This window comes from Bufo gargarizans, chromosome 8 (assembly GCF_014858855.1).
Source record: "Bufo gargarizans isolate SCDJY-AF-19 chromosome 8, ASM1485885v1, whole genome shotgun sequence".
Taxonomy (NCBI): domain Eukaryota; kingdom Metazoa; phylum Chordata; class Amphibia; order Anura; family Bufonidae; genus Bufo; species Bufo gargarizans.
In genome coordinates, this window is record NC_058087.1 from 171,785,014 (window position 1) to 171,799,581 (window position 14,568).

Genomic DNA, 14,568 nt, shown 5'->3' on the forward strand with positions numbered 1-14,568 from the left:
CTCATTTACATATCAATAACAACCTTCTTTTCTCTGGAATGGGATAACAGGAATATATAATCAGGGCTAGTCTTTGTCAGCATGATCAACCCTATCAGGTTATATGCCTGGTTTAATAAGGTTGATGATGCTGACAGATGCTCTTTAAAAGGCTATGTACACCTACAAAACCATTTTTTTTATTTTTTTTTATTGAATCATCCAAAATAAAAAATAAAGTCTTCATTACAAAATGTTCTACCATTTTGTGTCTACAGCTGCGATGTCTCCATGGTAACAGACTACAAAGAAACCCTGTGTAGTCTGATCCCCCGTTCACATTCTCTTTGGTCACCAACTAATATGTCAAGTGTAAGCCAAGAAGAAATGGTTAACCATGGAAGGTAGCGTGACCGCGCGATCAGACTGTCGCCATGGAGACACACAGGACTGCATGGCCGCTGTAGACACAAGAGCAGGATAGTTTTAATGAAAACCATCAGCAGTGTTGCTTCTCTTTCTATTGTAGATGCACTGAAGGAATAATAATAATAATAATAATAATAAATACTAGTTACAAAGGCGCACATAGCTTTCATTGCTATGCTACTCCTCTATTGAAAGGGATTGTCCCATAAAAAATATTCAACAGTTTTCAAACCAGCACATCTGAACAGTTTCGGAATCGCACGTAATTAAAAATGTATTATAGCCACTGAGTTAGACTACATGCACACGACGGTTGTGTGTTTTGCGCTCCGCAAAACACAGATGGCGTTCCGGAACGGCACAGACAGCCTTTAATATAACTGCCTATTCTTGTCCGCAAAGCGCAGACAAGAATAGGACAGGTTATATTTTTTTTGCAGACCACGGAACGGAGCAACGGATGCGGACAGCACATGGAGTGCTGACCGCATCTTTTGCAGCCCCATTGAAGTGAATGCGTCCGCATCCGAGCTGCCAAAACTGTGGCTCGGGTGCCGAGCAAAACAGCGGTCGTGTGCATGAGGCCTTATCCAATTGATTTCATCTGTATAGCGCCACCTGCTGTCTGTTCTTTCTCTAATTTCTCTCTACTGCTCAGCGAGGAGGACGCACATGCTCAGTTGCATCCTTCAACTGCCGCTACCTATAAAAGGACACGCCCCCGTGATCTGCTAGCTGGATATAAATCTAGCAGAGTACCTGGAACAATGAATGGGGGGGGGAGATCTCTGGATCCATGTGAGGTACAGGGCTGGTTCTAGGTTTGCTGGACATTGTCATGTACTGTATGATGTCCTATTTTCATGGGATAACCCATTTAAAAGGAGACTTCTCTGCTCCAAAAATTACACAGATAAAGAAGCGAACATCCCTGTGTGTGCACGGAGCAGGTCTCGGAGGTATGACCCACTCATATCTGGCATTTATGGTATAGCCTAGAGATATGCCATTAATTCCTGAGACAGGTCAATTTCTGAGACTGGAATACCCCTTTAACTGATTGGCAGAGGTCAGACTCCTGGCCCCACTATCAGTTAAAGGGGTATTCCAGTAAGATTAAGTTCTAGCATAACCATAGGATAGGGGACAACGATTAGATTGGTGGAGGTCCTACCACTGGAACCCCCACGACCATGAGAACGGGGGCCCCGTATCCCTTGCAGCCCCCCCTGAAAGGAACGGATGTGGGATCTGCCGCTCCATTCCTTTCTATGGGAGTCCCGGAGATTGCCAAGCACAACGCTCCCCTCTCTCTGGAACTCCCTTAGAAATGAATGGAGCAGCCGCACGCATGCCTGACAGGCTGCAGGTACAGGGCCCCCATTTTCGTCATCAGTGGGACCCCCACCGATCGAATAGTTATCCCCTAGGGATCAGCAACCTTCGGCACTCCAGCTGTTGTGAAACTACAACTCCCAGCATGCTCCTTTCACTTCTGTGAGAGATCAGAGAACAACCAAGCACGTGTGCATGATGGGAGATGTAGTATCACAACAGCTGGAGTAACGGAGGTTGCTGACCCCTGCTGTGGATAGAGGATAACAATCTAACCAGAATACCCCTTTAACTGTTCCACCATAAATTGGCGCTGGTTACTGCTCAGACCTGTGAAGCTCCAGCGCCGGAGATGCTGCAGAACGGTTGATCGGTTCTTTGCCAGGAGTCGGACCCCCGCCAATCTGGATGAGGACAATAGAAGCGTCCGGAGAAGCCCTTTACATCCTCTCCACAGACCACCCTTTACCAGACTGCCCGCTTGGCCTTGGTGAGGCTGGTATACCTCCGTGCACCCCTACTCCATACGCAAACATCACACACAAATAAAGCATAGGGCGCAATGGACGGTTTTTAACATAGTCCAGTGAATGTCTACGCGTGGGCATAGGTCGGAGGCACCCATTCGCAGAACGTAGAGGAAACCCAGTGTGAACAGGCCCCAACGGTCACGCATTTCAAGGGCTACTCTATAAAAAAGGTTAAAAGTGGGCAGAAACTGTACATTTATAATATTGTTACCTGTCTGACAGACCTGGTGTTCTGCACTGAAACGTGCCCTTCTCCAGCTGTTAAAGAACTACAACACCCAGCAAGCCCAGGCTGATTGCTGCAGTCAGAGCATGCTAGGAGTCGTAGTTGCAGCAGACTGCAGAGCTGTGGTCAGCACCTCGCTGTGTGGAGAGCAGCTGCCAGCGCCTCCGGTACCGCACACACGTGTGTGAGGCGCCGCTGTCATGGCCCCTCCATGCTGAGGCCTACTCCCCTCCTGTCATGCCTGAGGCCTGGGAGACCCCGACCACTCGGCGACCACACCGGTCACACACACACGACAGTGAGACGCAGTTACCGGAACTCCAACCCGGCTCGGTCCCGGTGACGCGTTATTCTACCCTACCTCGTGAGATTTCCCTACCCTCTGACTTCCTGTCGCATGAGCGATGACGTCGGGGGGCGTGTCTCACCTTTCTCCATCTGCGCATGCCCAAAAGGACACTCTAGTGAAAAGCTCAAGGCTGAACTTAGCAGCACGCCGGGAACCTGCGCATGCGTCTAGGAGCCGAGGTAGGGAAAAATCACGGGTCAGTGCGCAAGCGCAGTTAACTCATTAAAATCCACCCGATATACGCGTCCCAGTGCGCAAGCGCCGAGGGTAAGCATGAATATCCATGCCAAAAGCACTTTTAACCCTTTGCAGGAGCTATTCTCATATTGGTTCTTGACTGATTGTCCTCCTATATATAGGTTCTATTATATAGGGGGTCTGTCTGCACAGTATATGGGGGGGGGGTCTGTCTGCACAGTATATGGGGGGGGGGGGGGTCTGTCTGCACAGTATATTTGGGGGGCTGTCTGCACAGTATATTTGGGGGGCTGCCTGCACAGTATATTTGGGGGGCTGTCTGCACAGTATATTTGGGGGGCTGTCTGCACAGTATATGGGGGGCTGTCTGCACAGTATATTTGGGGGGCTGTCTGCACAGTATATTTGGGGGGCTGCCTGCACAGTATATTTGGGGGGCTGTCTGCACAGTATATGGGGGGCTGTCTGCACAGTATATTTGGGGGGCTGCCTGCGCAGTATATGGGGGGGGGGGGGTCTGTCTGCACAGTATATTTGGGGGGCTGTCTGCACAGTATATGGGGGGCTGTCTGCACAGTATATGGGGGGCTGTCTGCACAGTATATTTGGGGGGCTGCCTGTGCAGTATATTTGGGGGGCTGTCTGCGCAGTATATTTGGGAGTCTGTCTGCGCAGTATATAGGGGGCTGTCTGCACATTAAATGGGGGGGCTGTCTGCGCATTAAATGGGGGGGGCTGTCTGCGCAGTATATGGGGGGGGCTGTCTGCGCAGTATATGGGGGGGCTGTCTGCACAGTATATGGGGGGGTCTGTCTGCGCATTAAATGGGGGGGGCTGTCTGCGCAGTATATGGGGGGCTGTCTGCGCAGTGTATTGGGGGGCTGTCTGCGCAGTGTATTGGGGGGCTGTCTGCGCAGTGTATTGGGGGGCTGTCGCACAGTATATGGGGGGGCTGTCTGCGCATTAAATGGGGGGGGCTGTCTGCGCAGTATATGGGGGGCTGTCTGCGCATTAAATGGGGGGGCTGTCTGCGCAGTATATGGGGGGCTGTCTGCGCAGTATATGGGGGGCTGTCTGCGCAGTATATGGGGGGGGCTGTCTGCGCAGTATATGTGGCGCTGTCTGCGCATTATATGGGGGGCTGTCTGCGCATTATATGGGGGGGCTGTCTGCACATTATATGGAGGGGCTGTCTGCACAGTATATGGGGGGGGCTGTCTGCACAGTATATGGGGGGGCTGTCTGCGCAGTATATGGGGGGGCTGTCTGCGCAGTATATGGGGGGGCTGTCTGCGCATTATATGGGGGGGCTGTCTGCGTAGTATATGGGGGGGCTGTCTGCTCAGTATATGGGGGGCTGTCTGCTCAGTATATGGGGGGCTGTCTGTGCAGTATATGGGGGGGTGTCTGCTCATTATATAGGGAGGTCTGTGCAGTATATGGGGGGGGGCTGTCTGTGCAGTATATGGGGGGGGCTGTCTGTGTGGTACGGTATATTGGGGGATGTATGTGCAGCATATTTGGGGGGGGCAGTGTATTATATTTGTGGCCTGTGTGTTAGATGTGTACAACCCTATTTTAACAAAAAAATAAATAAAAATTCCCTATATCTCCTATGCCATGGCATGTTTTTTGCTACGAAACTGCAGTCATCTCGTCACTTGGAGAAGGATGAGAAGCGGCCCCCATCCAGAAGGACACACCTGCCACCAAATCCGTCTCTCACTGGATTCTGTAATCCCCGTCTGCTGTGTATGTGCGCACCGTCCGTCTGCTGCACTGCGTCTGTTCTGCCATTTGCTCTAACCATTTTAATAAAAAAAAATTGTGTCACAACTCTGACCAGCATGTTCTCCTATGGAACACGAAGTACCTGAAGTGGTAAGAAGAAGCCCATGTTTGAGGCCTGCGCCCTGGCGGGAGCATTGAAGGGGCATCTGACAGGTGACGAGCTGCTCCAGCATTGTGTACTGTGATCACCGCGAGTTCAGAGGTCTTCACCCATAGGCCGTCCACATGCTGTGAATTACATCTCCCATCATGCTGGTAAAGTATTATGGGAGGTGTAGTCCAAAACATCTGGAATACCAAATGCGTATGAATGAAAAGCATGGTGTGTGACTGGTCAGTAACAAGGGTTGAAGCCTTGACGTGGCGTTACTGCTCACATGTGTATCCATGTGCCAATTCAACCAATGTGAGTGACTGTAATTAATACTGATTAGGTAACTATAAATACTGTGACAATGGAGAATTAAACGACCGTATCTCCTACACACCACTTACACCGTGACTGTATCTCCTACACACCGCTTACACTGTGACTGTATCTCCTACACACCGCTTACACTGTGACCGTATCTCCTACACACTGCTTACACCGTGACTGTATCTCCTACACACTGCTTACACCGTGACTGTATCTCCTACACACTGCTTACACCGTGACTGTATCTCCTACACACTGCTTACACCGTGACTGTATCTCCTACACACCGCTTACACTGTGACCGTATCTCCTACACACTGCTTACACCGTGACTGTATCTCCTACACACTGCTTACACTGTGACCGTATCTCCTACACACTGCTTACACTGTGACCGTATCTCCTACACACTGCTTACACCGTGACCGTATCTCCTACACACTGCTTACACCGTGACCGTATCTCCTACACACTGCTTACACCGTGACTGTATCTCCTACACACTGCTTACACCGTGACCGTATCTCCTACACACCGCTTACACCGTGACCGTATCTCCTACACACCGCTTACACCGTGACCGTATCTCCTACACACAGCTTACACCGTGACCGTATCACCTACACACCGCTTACACCGTGACCGTATCTCCTACACACTGCTTACACCGTGACCGTATCTCCTACACACTGCATACACCGTGACCGTATCTCCTACACACGGCTTACACTGTGACCGTATCTCCTACACACCGCTTACACCGTGACCGTATCTCCTACACACTGCTTACACCGTGACCGTATCTCCTACACACGGCTTACACCGTGACCGTATCTCCTACACACCGCTTACACTGTGACCGTATCTCCTACACACTGCTTACACCGTGACCGTATCTCCTACACACCGCTTACACCGTGACCGTATCTCCTACACACCGCTTACACTGTGACCGTATCTCCTACACACTGCTTACACCGTGACCGTATCTCCTACACACTGCTTACACCGTGACCGTATCTCCTACACACCGCTTACACCGTGACCGTATCTCCTACACACCGCTTACACTGTGACCGTATCTCCTACACACCGCTTACACCGTGACCGTATCTCCTACACACCGCTTACACTGTGACCGTATCTCCTACACACTGCTTACACCGTGACCGTATCTCCTACACACCGCTTACACCGTGACCGTATCTCCTACACACTGCTTACACCGTGACCGTATCTCCTACACACCGCTTACACTGTGACCGTATCTCCTACACACCGCTTACACTGTGACCGTATCTCCTACACACCGCTTACACCGTGACCGTATCTCCTACACACCGCTTACACTGTGACCGTATCTCCTACACACTGCTTACACCGTGACCGTATCTCCTACACACCGCTTACACCGTGACCGTATCTCCTACACACTGCTTACACCGTGACCGTATCTCCTACACACCGCTTACACCGTGACCGTATCTCCTACACACTGCTTACACTGTGACCGTATCTCCTACACACGCTTACACCGTGACCGTATCTCCTACACACCGCTTACACTGTGACCGTATCTCCTACACACCGCTTACACTGTGACCGTATCTCCTACACACTGCTTACACCGTGACCGTATCTCCTACACACTGCTTACACCGTGACCGTATCTCCTACACACTGCTTACACCGTGACCGTATCTCCTACACACTGCTTACACCGTGACCGTATCTCACCTTTTGGACTCTTGTACACGACTATATGCACTAAAACATGTATAGTGTTAGTTAACAGGCCATATTGATCGTGCGTACAGGAGCACATGGCATCTTGATGTTGTTCATGTTGTGCCTCACAATGGGCTATTGTCCCGCATTCATATGATCTATTCTCTATTCGTGCTAAGCAATAGCCCCACCTGAAGCTCGACTTGCGCAGCATCAGTGTAATCTAGGATTGTGTGTACTCCTGTTGGCATGATCAATGCCAGTGCGGGACATATGGCCCTCTTGTAGGGAATACAGTCGTGTGAAAGAGGCCTTAAAATGAGTTTTCTCATCTCAGACAATAGGGGCATATCGCTTGGATATGCCATTGTCTTATAACTGCTGTTCCCCGCACCTATATTGAGAACTGGTCCCCGAAATTGGAGTATGGCGCAATGCGCATGCTCTGCCGTCCTCCACTCTTCTCTATGTGAGAGTTGTGGATTAGCAAACAGTGGTCGACGGACCCCATTAAATCTGGTGTCCTCCAGCCACAGCGCTACCTGCTCCGTTCTCAATATAGGTGCGTGTCCCATCGGTGGTACCCACACCTATCAGACAATGGTTGCATATTCAAGCAATATGCCACCATTGATTGGGATACCCCTTTAACAGCAGTTAGTCCCTTGCGGTAATCACACTAGTTATGTCATAGCGTCATAGGGAAATCATTAATCAAACTGTTAAATTACAATTTATTAATGAATTCCTGATGATGCTGATGGACCGTGACTCCCACAAGGGCTCAAATGAAAAGGGGCAAGATTGAACGACGAACAAGCCTTTGCTGTTCATGTGGCAATCATAGGGTCTACGATCAATAAAGGGCCAAAACATAGCTCATTACTGATGGTATTGTTCATGGTTCACCTTTGGCAATAATGTCGTTTATGGAAAAAAAAAATACCAAGGGCTTTTCAATAAACGTACTGTAGTGACCCTATGGTAGTTGTAATGTCACCACAGCGGTAGTGCTAAAGGGTACTGTTACCCTGTACCGGCCAATGAAAACACAAATACATCGAAGTTAACTATACATTTTTTTATTTTTTTATAAATTACAATATATCCATAAAAAAAAAAATATATATATATATATATATATATATATATACATACTATACAAAAAAATAATTTTTTTTTGTGGAGTAGGACTGTCGTGTAGGTGGTTTGAGGTTGGCAATGGTAGCCCCCCTGTCCTCTTTATTCTCTGAGCTAAAAATACAGTCCACAAGAAAGGATGCAGGTTGAAATTGTGGGTTGTATAAGGGTCTGAGGAGGAGGGTACCCGAGCATGTGAAGAGGTGGTGGGGAAAATAATGGGACGGAGAAGTAGAAAAGAGACAGAAGGGAACACATGCCCGGGGGCTGGGAATGGGAAGGTTGTCGGTAATGGTCACTGGTGTGGGATGAGGTTGTGGGGGCCGTGGCCAATTTCTGTGACACATTCTCTAAGCATGATATTAAACTCATGCAACTGCTCGGGCGTCATTGAGTCCACCAAATTGATTATGCTTACCCCATAATGGTAGTTAGGGCTGCATTGGATCGCCGACTCTGCTCCCTCCCAGCGGCGAATCAAGGCAGCACTAAACTCCTTCTGATGTTCGTCCAAACCTTCTACAGTGTTGGAAACAACCTCTACACGGGCCACATAATCATTTTGCTTTGGCACACCGGATCTCTGCCTGCTCAGCAGGGCTCTTAAATTTTGATGTCAACCTAAGAGCCTCTGTTGAGCAGAGGGATCCGGTAGGGGACCCGGATTCTCCCGAGCAGATGCATGAGGGACAGGAGGTCTGGCGTTGGCGATCCATTCATTTTCCGCATCAGGAGGTTGTTCAGTCTCCAGAGTGCTGCTCTTAGTTCTGTATGAAAAAAATGAAATAAAAATTTACCTTTAAAAACACCATCCATGTCCGATGCTACGTCTACATTACACCATAAGTTGGCTGTCCAAAACAGGGTAGCCAAACGCTCTGCTGTTACAGACAGTCCCTTAAATTACATTTCTTTTTACATTTCATTTACATTTCTTTAAAAAATATATATAATTTACCTTCTTTGTGCCATTGTGCGTCGTCGTAAACCAAGGCCGCTGTATATGTACTCCCTGAGGTTGCGCCGGACCCAATCGGGACTGAACCTCCTTCTTATAGTCCATCCTGAAGCCGTCCTGGATAGATCAGCAACGCGTTGTGTAACCTGTTTAAATGTTGGAAAAAACAAACATAACATGATGTAAGGTTAAGAACAATATGAATGTTTAAAAAAAAAAATTGCTGTTCTTACAACATATCTTCTGAGACACCGCATTTAAATCCCCCCAGGTCTCAGAAAGGTCAGAACATATGTCCCTCTATGGCCGTGTAAGTGGTGTGTAGGAGATACGGTCACAGTGTAAGCGGTGTGTAGGAGATACGGTCACAGTGTAAGCGGTGTGTAGGAGATACGGTCACAGTGTAAGCAGTGTGTAGGAGATACGGTCACAGTGTAAGCGGTGTGTAGGTGATACGGTCACAGTGTAAGCGGTGTGTAGGAGATACGGTCACAGTGTAAGCGGTGTGTAGGAGATACGGTCACAGTGTAAGCAGTGTGTAGGAGATACAGTCACAGTGTAAGCGGTGTGTAGGAGATACAGTCACGGTGTAAGCGGTGTGTAGGAGATACGGTCACGGTGTAAGCGGTGTGTAGGAGATACGGTCACAGTGTAAGCAGTGTGTAGGAGAGACGGTCACAGTGTAAGCGGTGTGTAGGAGATACAGTCACAGTGTAAGCGGTGTGTAGGAGATACAGTCACAGTGTAAGCGGTGTGTAGGAGATACGGTCACGGTGTAAGCAGTGTGTAGGAGATACGGTCACGGTGTAAGCCGTGTGTAGGAGATACGGTCACAGTGTAAGCGGTGTGTAGGAGATACGGTCACGGTGTAAGCGGTGTGTAGGAGATACGGTCACGGTGTAAGCAGTGTGTAGGAGATACGGTCACAGTGTAAGCGGTGTGTAGGAGATACGGTCACAGTGTAAGCAGTGTGTAGGAGATACGGTCACGGTGTAAGCGGTGTGTAGGAGATACGGTCACAGTGTAAGCGGTGTGTACAAGATACGGTCACAGTGTAAGCAGTGTGTAGAAGATACAGTCACAGTGTAAGCAGTGTGTAGGAGATACGGTCACAGTGTAAGCGGTGTGTAGGAGATACGGTCACGGTGTAAGCAGTGTGTAGGAGATACGGTCACAGTGTAAGCGGTGTGTAGGAGATACGGTCACAGTGTAAGCAGTGTGTAGGAGATACGGTCACAGTGTAAGCAGTGTGTAGGTGATACGGTCACGGTGTAAGCAGTGTGTAAGAGATACGGTCACGGTGTAAGCGGTGTGTAGGAGATACAGTCACGGTGTAAGCAGTGTGTAGGAGATACGGTCACAGTGTAAGCAGTGTGTAGGTGATACGGTCACAGTGTAAGCGGTGTGTACAAGATACGGTCACAGTGTAAGCAGTGTGTAGGAGATACGGTCACGGTGTAAGCAGTGTGTAGAAGATACAGTCACGGTGTAAGCGGTGTGTAGGAGATACGGTCACAGTGTAAGCAGTGTGTAGGAGATACGGTCACGGTGTAAGCGGTGTGTAGGAGATACGGTCACAGTGTAAGCAGTGTGTAGGAGATACAGTCACAGTGTAAGCGGTGTGTAGGAGATACGGTCACGGTGTAAGCAGTGTGTAGGAGATACGGTCACAGTGTAAGCGGTGTGTAGGAGATACAGTCACAGTGTAAGCGGTGTGTAGGAGATACGGTCACGGTGTAAGTGGTGTGTAGGAGATACAGTCTTTTAATTCTCCATTGTCACAGTATTTATAGTTAACTAATCAGTATTAGTTACAGTCACTCACATTGGTTGAATTGGCACATGGATACACATGTGAGCAGTAACGCCACGTCAAGGCTTCAACCCTTGTTACTGACCAGTCACACACCATGCTTTTCATTCATACGCATTTGGTATTCCAGATGTTTTGGACTACACCTCCCATAATACTTTACCAGCATGATGGGAGATGTAATTCACAGCATGTGGACGGCCTATGGTTGCCGACCTCTGAACTCGCGGTGATCACAGTACACAGGAGCAGCTTGTCACGTGTCAGATGCCCCTTCAATGCTCCCGCCAGGGCGCAGGCCTCAAACATGGGCTTCTTCATTCCACTTCAGGTACTTCGTGTTCCATAGGAGAACATGCTGGTCAGAGATGTGACACAAAAAAATAAATTAAAATTGTTAGAGCAAATGGCAGAACAGACGCAGTGCAGCAGACTGACAGTGCACATATACACAGCAGACGGACGGTGCGCACATACACAGCAGACGGACGGTGCGCACATACACAGCAGACGGACGGTGCGCACATACACAGCAGACGGACGGTGCGCACATACACAGCAGACGGACGGTGCGCACATACACAGCAGACGGACGGTGCGCACATACACAGCAGACGGACGGTGCGCACATACACAGCAGACGGACGGTGCGCACATACACAGCAGACGGACGGTGCGCACATACACAGCAGACGGACGGTGCACACATACACAGCAGACGGACGGTGCACACATACACAGCAGACGGACGGTGCACACATACACAGCAGACTGACGGTGCACACATACACAGCAGACGGACGGTGCACACATACACAGCAGACGGACGGTGCACACATACACAGCAGACGGACGGTGCACACATACACAGCAGACGGACGGTGCACACATACACAGCAGACGGGGATTACAGAATCCAGTGAGAGACGGATTTGGTGGCAGGTGTGTCCTTCTGGATGGGGGCCGCTTCTCATCCTTCTCCAAGTGACGAGATGACTGCAGTTTCGTAGCAAAAAACATGCCATGGCATAGGAGATATAGGGAATTTTTATTTATTTTTTTGTTAAAATAGGGTTGTACACATCTAACACACAGGCCACAAATATAATACACTGCCCCCCCCAAATATGCTGCACATACATCCCCCAATATACCGTACCACACAGACAGCCCCCCCCATATACTGCACAGACAGCCCCCCCCCATATACTGCACAGACCTCCCTATATAATGAGCAGACACCCCCCCATATACTGCACAGACAGCCCCCCATATACTGAGCAGACAGCCCCCCATATACTGAGCAGACAGCCCCCCCATATACTACGCAGACAGCCCCCCCATATAATGCGCAGACAGCCCCCCCATATACTGCGCAGACAGCCCCCCCATATACTGCGCAGACAGCCCCCCATATACTGTGCAGACAGCCCCCCCATATACTGTGCAGACAGCCCCTCCATATAATGTGCAGACAGCCCCCCCATATAATGCGCAGACAGCCCCCCATATAATGCGCAGACAGCGCCACATATACTGCGCAGACAGCCCCCCCCATATACTGCGCAGACAGCCCCCCATATACTGCGCAGACAGCCCCCCATATACTGCGCAGACAGCCCCCCCATTTAATGCGCAGACAGCCCCCCATATACTGCGCAGACAGCCCCCCCATTTAATGCGCAGACAGCCCCCCCTATACTGTGCGACAGCCCCCCAATACACTGCGCAGACAGCCCCCCAATACACTGCGCAGACAGCCCCCCAATACACTGCGCAGACAGCCCCCCATATACTGCGCAGACAGCCCCCCCCATTTAATGCGCAGACAGACCCCCCCCATATACTGTGCAGACAGCCCCCCCATATACTGCGCAGACAGCCCCCCCCCATATACTGCGCAGACAGCCCCCCCCATTTAATGCGCAGACAGCCCCCCCATTTAATGTGCAGACAGCCCCCTATATACTGCGCAGACAGACTCCCAAATATACTGCGCAGACAGCCCCCCAATATACTGCACAGGCAGCCCCCCAAATATACTGTGCAGACAGCCCCCCATATACTGTGCAGACAGCCCCCCAAATATACTGTGCAGACAGACCCCCCCCCCCCATATACTGCGCAGGCAGCCCCCCAAATATACTGTGCAGACAGCCCCCCATATACTGTGCAGACAGCCCCCCAAATATACTGTGCAGGCAGCCCCCCAAATATACTGTGCAGACAGCCCCCCAAATATACTGTGCAGACAGCCCCCCATATACTGTGCAGACAGCCCCCCAAATATACTGTGCAGACAGCCCCCCAAATATACTGTGCAGGCAGCCCCCCAAATATACTGTGCAGACAGCCCCCCAAATATACTGTGCAGACAGACCCCCCCCCCCCCCATATACTGTGCAGACAGACCCCCCCCCCATATACTGTGCAGACAGACCCCCTATATAATAGAACCTATATAGGAGGACAATCAGTCAAGAACCAATATGAGAATAGCTCCTGCAAAGGGTTAAAAGTGCTTTTGGCATGGATATTCATGCTTACCCTCGGCGCTTGCGCACTGGGACGCGTATATCGGGTGGATTTTAATGAGTTAACTGCGCTTGCGCACTGACCCGTGATTTTTCCCTACCTCGGCTCCTAGACGCATGCGCAGGTTCCCGGCGTGCTGCTAAGTTCAGCCTTGAGCTTTTCACTAGAGTGTCCTTTTGGGCATGCGCAGATGGAGAAAGGTGAGACACGCCCCCCGACGTCATCGCTCATGCGACAGGAAGTCAGAGGGTAGGGAAATCTCACGAGGTAGGGTAGAATAACGCGTCACCGGCTCACTGGGCTCCCCGCCGGCAGCTTACCTGCTAGGCCTCCGTGGGCTTAGACGCGGTGCCGGTGGCGCGCCTGACACTTCTCACCGCCGCCGCCGCCACCACAACAACAACGGCCAGCTCCGCCGAAACGCACTCCACTTCCGGGAACTCTCTGTCACAGCTGACGTCATCGTGACGTCGCCACGACCTCACTCCCCCTCCTGCGTTATCCATTCATTCGAAAGACAGGGGTGACGTCATGGAGCGGGATTCGGGAAGGGTCACGTGCTCGTGTCAGGACAGTAGAGCGGCTTGTCCTCCCTATAGAGATATAGCCTTCGGGGATTATATTTCTTCCTTTATTCTTGCGTCGTATTAGTCTTTATTATTATTGCTGATTAATTGGTAAGCTCATGGCAACCAATCAGATTCCAGCTTTCACTTTCCGGTAACAGAATGAGAAACGTCATGCGATTGGTTGCTCATGGCAACCAATCAGATTCCAGCTTTCATTTTCCGGTAACAGAATGAGAAACGTCATGCGATTGGTTGCTATGGGACACCAATAAGATTCCAGTTTTCATTTTTCAGTAACAAAATGAGAAACGTCATGCAATTGGTTGCTCATGGCAACCAATCAGATTCCAGCTTTCATTTTCCGGTAACAGAATGAGAAACGTCATGCGATTGGTTGCTATGGGACACCAATAAGATTCCAGTTTTCATTTTTCAGTAACAGAATGAGAAACGTCATGTGATTGGTTGTTATGGGCAACCAATCAGATTGAAGCTTTTATTTTTCAGTAACAGAATGAGAAACGTCATGTGATTGGTTGCTATGGGCAACCAATAAGATTCCAGCTTTCA

At 49.9% G+C, this 14,568-nt stretch overlaps 1 protein-coding gene across 3 annotated transcripts in view; it reads right to left on the reverse strand.

Moving 5' to 3' along the window:
- Nucleotides 1-13,876, reverse strand: part of MAFK (MAF bZIP transcription factor K) — a 37,348-nt gene extending 23,472 nt beyond the window's left edge. Inside the window, exons 1-4 of one of the 3 annotated variants that reach the window (XR_006391071.1) lie at nucleotides 13,750-13,876; nucleotides 11,058-11,252; nucleotides 9,082-9,227; nucleotides 8,480-8,890 (exon numbers count right to left, since the gene is read on the reverse strand). The gene's annotated coding sequence lies outside the window, so the exon portion shown is untranslated. Of the gene's footprint in view, nucleotides 1-2,484; nucleotides 2,768-8,479; nucleotides 8,891-9,081; nucleotides 9,228-11,057; nucleotides 11,253-13,749 lie in introns of those variants that run through there. The other 2 variants (XM_044303659.1, XM_044303660.1) reach the window with 2 other exon arrangements.
- Between the last annotated feature and the right edge of the window lie 692 nt (nucleotides 13,877-14,568).